The sequence below is a fragment of the Palaemon carinicauda genome, chromosome 26 (genome assembly GCF_036898095.1).
Source record: "Palaemon carinicauda isolate YSFRI2023 chromosome 26, ASM3689809v2, whole genome shotgun sequence".
Lineage (NCBI taxonomy): Eukaryota > Metazoa > Arthropoda > Malacostraca > Decapoda > Palaemonidae > Palaemon > Palaemon carinicauda.
This window is the reverse complement of record NC_090750.1, coordinates 90,371,000-90,382,640: the sequence shown is the minus strand read 5'-3', so window position 1 is coordinate 90,382,640 and position 11,641 is coordinate 90,371,000. Positions and strand designations below refer to the sequence as shown.

Genomic DNA, 11,641 nt, shown 5'->3' with positions numbered 1-11,641 from the left:
TTCCAAGTCTCTCTCTCTCTCTCTCTCTCTCTCTCTCTCTCTCTCTCTCTCTCTCTCTCTCTCTTAATGTCTTCCTTTCCATCTTTTTCCCGTATCTCTTCCTCATTATGTTTTCCATCCAAGTCTCTCTCTCTCTCTCTCTCTCTCTCTCTCTCTCTCTCTCTCTCTCTCTCTCGTATTCCTTGCTTAATGTCTTCCTTTCCATCTTTTTCTCGTATCTCTTCCTCATTATATGTTTTCCATCCAAGTTTCTCTCTCTCTCTCTCTCCTCTCTCTCTCTCCTCTCTCTCTCTCTCCTCTCTCTCTCTCTCTCTCTCTCTCCTCTAGATTATTTCTAATTCATACACAACCCCACACAAACGCATCTTGCTTCATCTCCCATTAATTGTGTACAAAGATTTCACCGTGAAAGCGAAGACTCCCGGCATTTTCCCCCATTTTCTCGAGTGACTGCACATCGCCGCTAAAGTTTTTCAACCGTGATGACGGAGTTTCATATTCTCTTCCACTTCAGATCGGATCCTCTTCGCTGTACAGTAAACAGGATCAAAGACTTTAAGGGGGCTGGGACAAGATCCACTATTTCGACATGCGATATTCTAAGCCGAGTTTTGCTTTGGCTTTAATGATAAAGGGAATATTCTGTCATGAACTTGGGATGTGTATCTGATAATATTAAAAGGGTACGGGGCTCCCACGCTATTTCTGCGTGATGTAAGCGATCCTCATTTTAGCATTTTCATTTACTGCGTCTATGCGAAGAACTGGTAATAAGAAGAAAAATGAGATGAACAGATAAAAGCATGAAAAATATGAAAACAATGGCATGAAGGTGGTAATGAGAAAAGTGTCTGTTGATTCATTTACGAATACAAAGAAATAGTCGAGTCATGAAAATTACATTTAATGTAAGACCACAATTTTTTTAGAGGAAAATAAAAGATGATCGTAGAGAAGGTGATTAGAAATAATAAAAAGAAAGTGCAGAAACTTGAAAGTTCGAAAGTGTTTGAATATGGATAACATTGTAAGTAAATGTGAGCTGCTGTTTGATTAAGAAAGTATATGAAAAGCCGGAAGATACCTCAATATTAAGGGCGAAAGTATTGAATAGTTGAAGAACTAGCAGTGATTTTAACATTCTGGAAGCGTTATAAACGTTATACAGTCTGACATGAGTCTTTTTTATATTTTATATATGACATATCTGTTTTTGACGTTAATAGTTTATATAGGACATATCTGTTTTGACGTTGTTACTGTTTTTAAATGATTTATTGTTAATTTATTCTCATCATTTATTTATTTCCTTTCATTTCCTCACTGGGCTATTTTTCCCTATTGGAGCCCTTGGGCTTGTAGCATCTTGCTTTTCTAACTAGGGTTGTAGCTTGGTTAGTAATAATAATATTAATAATAATAATAATGTAGTTTATTTATTTCCATATTTCATTTCCTCACTGGGCTATTTTTCCCTATTGGAGCACTTGGGCTTATAGCATCTTGCTTTTCTAAATAGGGCTGTAGCTTGGCTAGTAATAATAATATCAATAATAATACAGTATGCAGTAAGTGCATGAGAGATTTTATGAAATTGAGAATAAATATTGCAATACTTCAATGGATGAAATAGATCTACAGGAATAATTGCAATAAATGTCTGAAATACCCTTTTTAAAAATTATTAATTACTTATGACATAGATGTCTATGGACATGAGTTCAGTCTTACCCATAGTGATATAAGTATCGATTTAACTTCAGATATTCATGAAGCCTTTATTATAAGTTTTTATATCTAATCATTTTATTAATATTATTATTATTATTTAATCATTTTATTATTATTATTATTATTATTATTAGTATTATTATTATTATTATTATTTCATTATTTTTTGTTAATTACAATCTACAAAGACTGGTGATATATAATGCGGGGTTCGGAGTATATACATCCAGATTATTATTATTATTATTATTATTATTATTATTATTGTTATTATTATCATTATTATTATTATTATTATTATTATTATTATTATTCAACTTCTATAACACACAAGCCAGGCTGCGTATAGCAAAATTTTACAAGCGAAGGACCGTAATAGAAAAGAAAAAAAAAAAAAAAATGAAGAAGTAGAGAATAAATAAGGAGGGAGAAAAGATAAGAAAATATTCCAGCGATTGAACTGCGTGACTGGAAAGACCATTCCATAATTCTGGAACAGCTGGAGCGAAACTTGGAAACGACTCGCGAGAAACAAAATATGAAATTGAGTACATTATGTTTTGTTTAATGCTACACGATAGTGTAGAGTCATTCTTACTTCGAGCGTAAAGGCTGTTCGACAGACGATTGTTTGAAGTGATGTTCGAACGTTTGGTTGTCGAACACGTTCGTCGAATGGTTCGAAGAAAGTCTGTTCTCGCCTGACTCATGTGGGCGGGGCTTCATTGTCAACAAACCTCATGCATTTGTGGCTGACTCCGCCTCTTCGAACCGTTTGGGAAGCGAGTTCGACAACCGGGTTCGACGAACCGTTTGACCGTGTAAATCCTGCTTAGAAATATAGAATATAGAAACTATATAAACTATAAATATAGGAACTATAACTGAATGCAAATGACTGATAGTCTTGACATCTGTTTTGATATGGATTCCTGAGTGGAATAATCAGCTCCTGGCTAGTACAGTGGTAAAGTGTTTGCCTAGCATTCGCATGGCAGCAGATCGATCCCAGCCCTGGACCGTGAGTTTAAGCTGTTTACTGGGGGGAGGCCACTGCTGTGCTTGGGCACCAGGGTGGGGGGGGGGGTGGCTTGCCTGGCTGACGTTCTGGTGAGCATCTATTCCGATGAAACTGGAACTGAAACCAGACGCCTTTACCTTTACAAGAGAATGAACTTATCCGAAGGATTGTGGTGGTTACTAGAAATGTCCCGCTCAAGCTCGATAGTTTCTTGTAGTGACTGCAACCCCACTATCCTTGTTGGCTATGGTTGTGTGTTTGGGGGAGCCTATAGGTCTACCTGCTGAGTCATCAGTAGCTATTGCCTGGCCCTCCCTTGCCCTAGCTTGGGTGGATATATGGTCATTCTCTAGGACACTGCCTTGCTAGCTAGGGCATTATCAGTGTTCCATGCCTCTGCCATTCATGAGCAACCTTTAAAACTTAAACCTAAACTTATTATCATATTGACTTCTAAAGCATATAGAAAACGATTGAATTTCAAATGGAAATCTTTTTAATGGTATTTAGAAAAGTAATTTGAGTAATGCCTAAAGAGGATATTGTTTGCAAAGCTTCTTAGATTCATTTAGTAAAGGTGAAAATTTATTGATATATATTTCCGGAGCACTTATTGTTTTCATTACTGGTACTGCGTATGATTGTTGTAATTTTTCCAATTTATTTGTTCGTTTTTTGAAGGATTTTAAAGGTCATTCGTGAATGGCATAGGCAAGGAATATTATTATTATTATTATTATTATCATTATTACTAGCCAAGCTATAACCCTAGTTGGAAAAGCAAGATGCTATAAGCCCAAGGGCTCCAACAGGGAAAAATAGCCCTGTGAGGGAAGGAGATAAGGAAATAAATAAATGATGAGATTAAATTAATAATATACCATAGACATTATGAGCCCAAGGGCTCCAACAGGGAAAAATAGCCCAGTGAGGTAAGGAAATAAGGAAATAAATAAACAATAAACAATTGAAATAAAATCTTTCAAAAACAGTAACATTATTCAAGGCAAATGACCTTATGTTGACATTTCCTTTAAACAGCAAAGCGAACGTTTGGTCCAAACATATAGGCAAACGTTTACAGAAAACGTTTGGTCCAAACATTTAGGCAAACGTTTTCAGAAAATGTTTGGTCCAAACATATAGGCAAACGTTTTCAGACAGATCTCGAGACCAAATCAAACAGATGCAGGAAGTTGCCCCATCTTGATTTCAATCTGGTCAAAGATGGGAAAGTTCTTAACATATTTTCCTTTACACTCAGCTCTCTCTCTCTCTCTCTCTCTCTCTCTCTCTCTCTCTCTCTCTCTCTCTCTCTCTCTCTCTCTCAGCCAACTCCTCATTCCTTTGTGGAATGTCATCTTCGCTGGCGTCTTGACTCTATAGCGAGGCGAAGGCAAGTTAACTAAAGAACTTTCTCCGCTGGACTTGGAATTGACTAGAGCAAGGGAGAGAGAGAGAGAGAGAGAGAGAGAGAGAGAGAGAGAGAGAGAGAGAGAGAGAGAGAGAGAGAGAGAGAGAGAAGTGCCAGCTGAATTGGAAATGGAAAGAAAAAGATATGATTGATAGAGAGAGAGAGAGAGAGAGAGAGAGAGAGAGAGAGAGAGAGAGAGAGAGAGAGAAGTGCCAGCTGAATTGGAAATGGAAAGAAAAAGATATGATTGAGAGAGAGAGAGAGAGAGAGAGAGAGAGAGAGAGAGAGAGAGAGAGATGTGTTCTATGAATTAGAATTGGAAAGAAAAAACTAATATGACTGAGAGAGAGAGAGAGAGAGAGAGAGAGAGAGAGAGAGAGAGAGAGAGAGAGAGAGATGTGCCAGCTGAATTACAATTAGAAAGAAAAAGCTAATATGATTAACAGAGAGAGAGAGAGAGAGAGAGAGAGAGAGAGAGAGAGAGAGAGAGAGAGAGATATGCTGAGGCTTGAGGAATATTCACCTAATGTTTGGTTCCAGAAAATATTTTTCATTTCTCCGTATCATAGAATATACAAGAGATATGAATGAATGAAAGTGGACTGAACTGTCCCTTTGGAATGTATATATTTTACTAAAAAAAAAAAGAATCTATTGAATTTTCGTCATGCTTTTGTTTCTATTATATATTCAACATTGAGCAAGTCTTACCAATATTTTGTTTCAGTTCCTCCTGTCAGGTAACTTTGATTAGATCTTAAAGGTTTAAAGTTCGCTCATGAATGGCAGAGGCAAGGGACAGTGACAATGATCTAGCAGGACAATGCTGTAGAGACTGACCATACATACATATGATCCGCGCCCAAACCCACCTCCACCTAAGCTAGGACCAGAGATAGCCAGGCAATGGCTGCTGTTGACTCAGCAGGTAGACCTCTAAGCTCCCCCGAACCCGACACCAAACCTAGCTCACAAGAATAGTTAGGTTGGAGGCACTATAAAAATCTGTCAAACTTGAGCTGGTTTCGAACCTCAGTCCAGCAGATTGCTAGATAGGGACGCATCCAATAGGGCACTGTATCACCACGGGACAAGATTTGTATGAGTTCTCTTCATAATTTTCAAAATACTTTCACTTAAGGATAAAAACAATCAATTTAACATGAAACAAGACACACACATGGTTGAGTGGTAAGGTCAATTTCATACAAGTATCCTGGACCAGGGTTCGAAACTCAGCCGGTCAGATACTATAGTCACTAAGGGATTTCGCCTGGGGCTCTGATCCCAAGGTCGTTAAGAGAATCCAGACTTTAATGTACTAATATATATGGCTTATTTGAAATATATATATATATATATATATATATATATATATATATATATATATATATAAATATATATATATATGTATATATATGTGTGTGCGTATGTATATATATATATATATATATATATATATATGTATATATATATATGTATATATATATATATATATATATATATATATATATATATAGTTAGATACCATCCACAATGGCATTTAATACCGAATTCTACCTGTAGGAATGTATATCCACTGGATATTCATTTATGATAAATGCTTCTGGCTGGGCAAGGATTCGAACTTATGCCCTGATCCGACACAATGCCTGCAGGGACGACTTTACCATTGTTTCTGCTAAGGGCATAGGTTCGAATCCTTTCCCGTCCAGATGCATTTATCATAAACGAATTTCCAGTGGATATACATTCCCAAAGGTAGAATTCGGTATTAAATGCCACTGTAATTGATATTTACATTGATTAAAATCATGAGTGTTAGTGATCCATATTTATATTTATATGTACATATATATATATATATATATATATATATAGATGTGTATGTATATATATATATATCTGTCTATCTATATATATGTATAACAATATATATACATATATATATATATATATATATATATATACAGTATGTACATATACATATATATACATATATATGTATATATATACATATATATACATATATATACATATATATATGTATATATATATATATATATATATATATATATATATATATATATATATATATATATATATATATTTATATATAAATATATGTATATATATATATATATATATATATGTGTGTGTGTGTGTGTTTGTGTATATATATACATATATATAAAGTATGTATATATACATTTATATGCATATATATATATATATATATATATATATATATATACTGTATATATACACACGCACATATATATATATATATATATATATATATATATATATATATATATTTATGCGTGTGTATATATACATATATATATTCAAGCCTTTCAATACCAAAACACAGAATCCATCCTCCATCAGATAACTGCACAGAGATTGAACATCCGGGAATAAAGTCTTCATTCATCTTCTTTAAAGATTTCGCTCAGTCTACAAAGTAGTTCGATTGTGAAGACTTAAAAATTAAAGCTTTTATGTTCTCTACCAATTCGAATCGAGCTCTCTCTCTCTCTCTCTCTCTCTCTCTCTCTCTCTCTCTCTCTCTCTCTCTCTCTCTCTCTCTCTTTCGTCTCTATATTGTAAAAGAGGATCAAAGGCTTAAGTGTATGGAATCTAGAATTTTTGAAAACGTTACCTATCTCTGATATTTATTTTTTACCTCTAATTTTTTTCCTTTACCTCTGATATTTTTTTTTTTTTTTTTTTAACGTTAAAGGCAATGTTCTGTCATTGGTTTCACTGCTGCGTCTCGTCACATCTATCTGTTTTCAATATACTATTACTTACTGTATATGATTTATTTTTTTCAAATTTAAGTTTTAATACACAACTTATATCAGGCGTTGATTTTCATGTGATTTTTTTTAAACTAATTTTATCTTTCATTTATTTGAGCAGCTATTTTTTTATAACAATATAAATGGAAAGTTGAAATGAATATACGTTTATATCTTATTTATTTTAGCAACTAATTTTTATGACCGAAAAATGGAAAAGTTGAAATTAATATACTTTTTTTCATTTGAGCAACTAATTTTTATACAAGAGAAAAAAATTAGAAATATTGAAATTAATATATTTTTCATTTATTTGAGCAAGTACATTGTGCAATAACTAAATAAAAATATTAGAAATTAACAGATTTATACTCATATATTCCTAAATATAGAACTGGAGTATAGAGTAATTTTAGCATTCCATCTCTATAATGAAATATTTCATACATAGGAGGAAGGAAATGAAAAAATCACATGGAAAAGATACATGACAGGCTTCCATCTTTACTAGAAAACATACATAAAAAATATTCATATTACTGGACTTTATCTATGTATACCTTTGCTTATTCCCAGAAGAATTTCAGCCAAGACGTCATTTCATATGGTAGTTTCTAAGTGCGGATACCTTAACGTGGTGAAAGGGTTTGTGTATAGCCATGATCAACTAAGCTGTACTATAGTCGATTCTTTTTAGTGAGGCAGATTTGCACCGACACGCTGGGGGTGCCCTTTTAGCTCGGGAAGGTTTCCTGATCACTGATTGGTTGAACAAGATCATTCTAACCAATCAGCGATCAGGGAAACTTTTCCGAGCTAAAAAGGCACCACTGCGAGTCGGTGCAAATGTGTCTCATTAAAAGAAATTGAGTATAGTCAGGGACACCCATACTAGGTTGGTTTGCTGTGAGCAATCATACTGAAGTCTCCCAACATTACCGCAGTGGCCAGCGTGGTGATGACATTGGCCAAACACCACACATGACTAGGAACATGTATGAGGCCTTTGTCCTGCAGTGGACTAGAAATGGCTGCATTTGTTGTTTTTGTTGTTGTTGTTGTTTTTGTTGCTGCTGCATTATGGTCATTTACATATTCAAAATCGTAATCACTACTTGCTTTATCCAAGTGGAATCCTACGAACAGTGTCAACTATATAAAATCGCCTAGGGACATGTCTGAGGCCTTTGTCCTGTAATGGACTAAAAATAGCTGCATTTGTTGTTATTATTGTTGTTGTTGTTGCATTATGGTCCTTTACATATTAAGAATCCTATTTTCTACTTCCCTTATCCAGGTGGAATCCTACGACCGGTGTCAACTACACAAAATCCTACAGAGAGGTGGAACAGAGCATCGCTGAAGACCTAAGGAGCAAGAACTTGATTATCTCTTCTGTGCTTGTGAGTTACTCTAGTCTTTTATCGTTTAATATATATATATATATATATATATATATATATATATATATATATATATATAAATATATATATATATACTTTTATATATACCCTTATAAATATACTTTAGTGTATACACTTTTATATATACATATATATATATATACATATATATATATATATATATATATATATATACATATATATATACATATATATATATATATATATATTACATACATATGTGTGTGTATTATCAAAATTATACATTGAAGTATATATAATGAATATACAATTCTTTTCTTATAGTTATAATGTCGATTCCGTACCCTGATCATGTTTTCAACGTCATTAATTCATTATTCATTAGCTTTACATTTTTATTTCATTTGGTATTCATGTGTACCTTGTACATTAAAAATATACTGTGAATACACATTAAATAAATACCTTATGAATAATTTTAGGAGAGCTTTTGATAAACAAAATAAGATTATGAAAAGTAAAATGCCACTTTCTCTAAAAACAAAAGTATTTCTTCAAGCTAACTCCTTCCTATTGAAGAATCGTCATCCAAGAATTGATTCTTTATCTTTATGTTTTATTAACCAATTTATTCTTGGCTTTACAATTCTTTTCTTAACACTATTTTTTTCATAATTGATCAATCTGTTCAGTAAAAGTTCCCTTAAGTTAATGTTCACTTAATATAAATCATTATTCTTCATAATATAAAAAATACAACAAATGCAGCCGTTTCTAGTCCAATGCAGGACAAAGTCCTCAGACATGTCCTTATTCATGTCTGGGGTTTAGCCAGCCATCATCACCACGCTGGTCAGAGATTGGCGATGGTGGGAAACTAATATGATCGATCACAGCAAACAAACCAAGTATGGGTAGCCCTGACTAGCACAGCTTTGCTGATCATGGCGATACACAAACCCTTTCACCACGTTAAGGTATCCACTCAAAAATGATAACAATAATATTCGAGTCATTCTCATTTCTAATCTAGTTTTTCCACTGACAACAATGGTGATGATCAACGTATTATCTTATACTTTTTTACCGCTGGAACTAATTACTGTACTCTTTTACAGCTGGTAAAAATAATCAGAATCCAATCATAGCATCCCTTTGTTTCAGAGTTTCACAATGAATCATTTGATTAACAGCTGACGGCGATTTTTATATCACAGTGAGACTAATTTCTCGTAACGATGCCATCGGACATTTTCTCATATGTCACATTACATAAAGGGGGGAATTTTGTTTACATTTACGTACAGTATAATGTTTGTGAGCATATATTTATATATATATATATATATATATATATATATATATATATATATATATATATATATATATATATATGTACATATATATACATATATGTAAATATCACCCACGAAAGGCATTTAATACCGAATTCTATCTTGGGAATATATATCCACTTGGAATTCATTTTATGGTAACAGCTTTTGGCCGGGTGGAGATTCGAACCCCCACCTGTGGACCGGAAACCATGCCAGCAACGACTCAACCGACTGAGCTATCAAGACAGGAATAAAAGTTTATGACAAGTCCCCGTACATATTCCTGTCGAATATATATATATATATATATATATATATATATATATATACATTGTATATATATATATATATATATATATATATATATATATATATATGTGTGTGTGTGTGTGTATATATACATGTATGAAATTGTAAAATCCACAAGAAACAGGAAAGTAAAAGACCAGGTACCAAGCGCTTTCGTGTATTACATTCACTTCTTCAGATGTACGTAATACACGAAAGCGCTTGGTACCTGGTCTTTTACTTTCCTGTTCCTTGTGGATTTTACACTTTAACATCTGTCACATGCAGTTTTGTGACTGATAAGTAATATATATATATATATATATATATATATATATATATATATATATATATATGTATATATATATATGTATATATATACATATATGTATATATATACACATATATATATACATATATATATATATATATATATATATATATATATATATATATGCAGAAGAACCGCAGGGAAAATGAAAATACGAAATATACGATTAAGTCCTGACTAGTTTCGTGATACTTCTTCAGAGGACTGAAAAAGTCCTCTGAAGAAGTATCACGAAACTAGTCAAGACTTAATCGTATATTTCGTATTTTTATTTTCCCTGTGGTTCTTCTGCATCTGAGCATCACGTTTTCCTGTGATTTTTACGCATATATATATGTATATATATATATATATATATATATATATATATATATATATATATATATATAAACATATATATACATATATATATAAACATATATATATATATATATATATATATATATATATATATATATATATATATAAGTCATGAATACCTCTCAATATTCGACCACTCTTTAAGGTCAAATGGTAAAGTTGAGTCACTGCAACCTCAGTTTCGACTTGGTCTGGGTTCGAATCCTTGGCCCACCAGAAGCGTATTATCATAAACTTAATTCCCCCTTGGGTCTCTGATCCCGATGCAGAGAGAATCCGATAGGTATTCATGACTTATATGAATGAATAAATGTGAAAAATTATCGTATTTTAACTTTATATCTACGATTAGTCCACAATTTATAATCAAAGAATTGATGCATATTAAGAATTGTATAATTCCTAAAAAAATCAGATCAGTATATTATGAATCGTTATAGAAGTAACAAACGTATTATCTCTCTCTCTCTCTCTCTCTCTCTCTCTCTCTCTCTCTCTCTCTCTCAGAGAATATGACAGAGAAGTTAAGTCAAGTTAAGTAACTGTTAACAAAAAAAATTCTAAATAAGAGAAATCTTTTCTCAATTATTTATCAGGAAGGTCAAGTTATGTAACTTAGCCTCCTGACTAGTACAGTGGTAACGCATTCGCCTACACACGTTCGCCTAGCATTCGCATGGCAGCAAATCGATCCCCGCCCAGGACCGTGATTTTGAGCTGTTTATTGGGGAGGCCACTGCTGTGGTTGGGCACCACAGTGGGGTGTTGGGCTTGCCCGGCTGACGTTCTGATGAGCATCTATTCCGATGAAAATGGAACTGAAACCAGACAACATTAACTTTAAAAAATCAGTCCAGAGGTAACGGATACAAACTGGAATTGTAAAGATACAACACCACTCAATGTGGTAATTTCTTTACATACAAAATAGCAATGGATGTAGTAAACAGTAACATGGTAAACGAGT

At 33.1% G+C, this 11,641-nt stretch overlaps 1 pseudogene; it reads left to right on the top strand.

Moving 5' to 3' along the window:
* LOC137620274 (glutamate receptor ionotropic, kainate 2-like) overlaps positions 1-11,641 on the top strand; it is a 230,322-nt pseudogene that overhangs the window by 195,436 nt on the left and 23,245 nt on the right.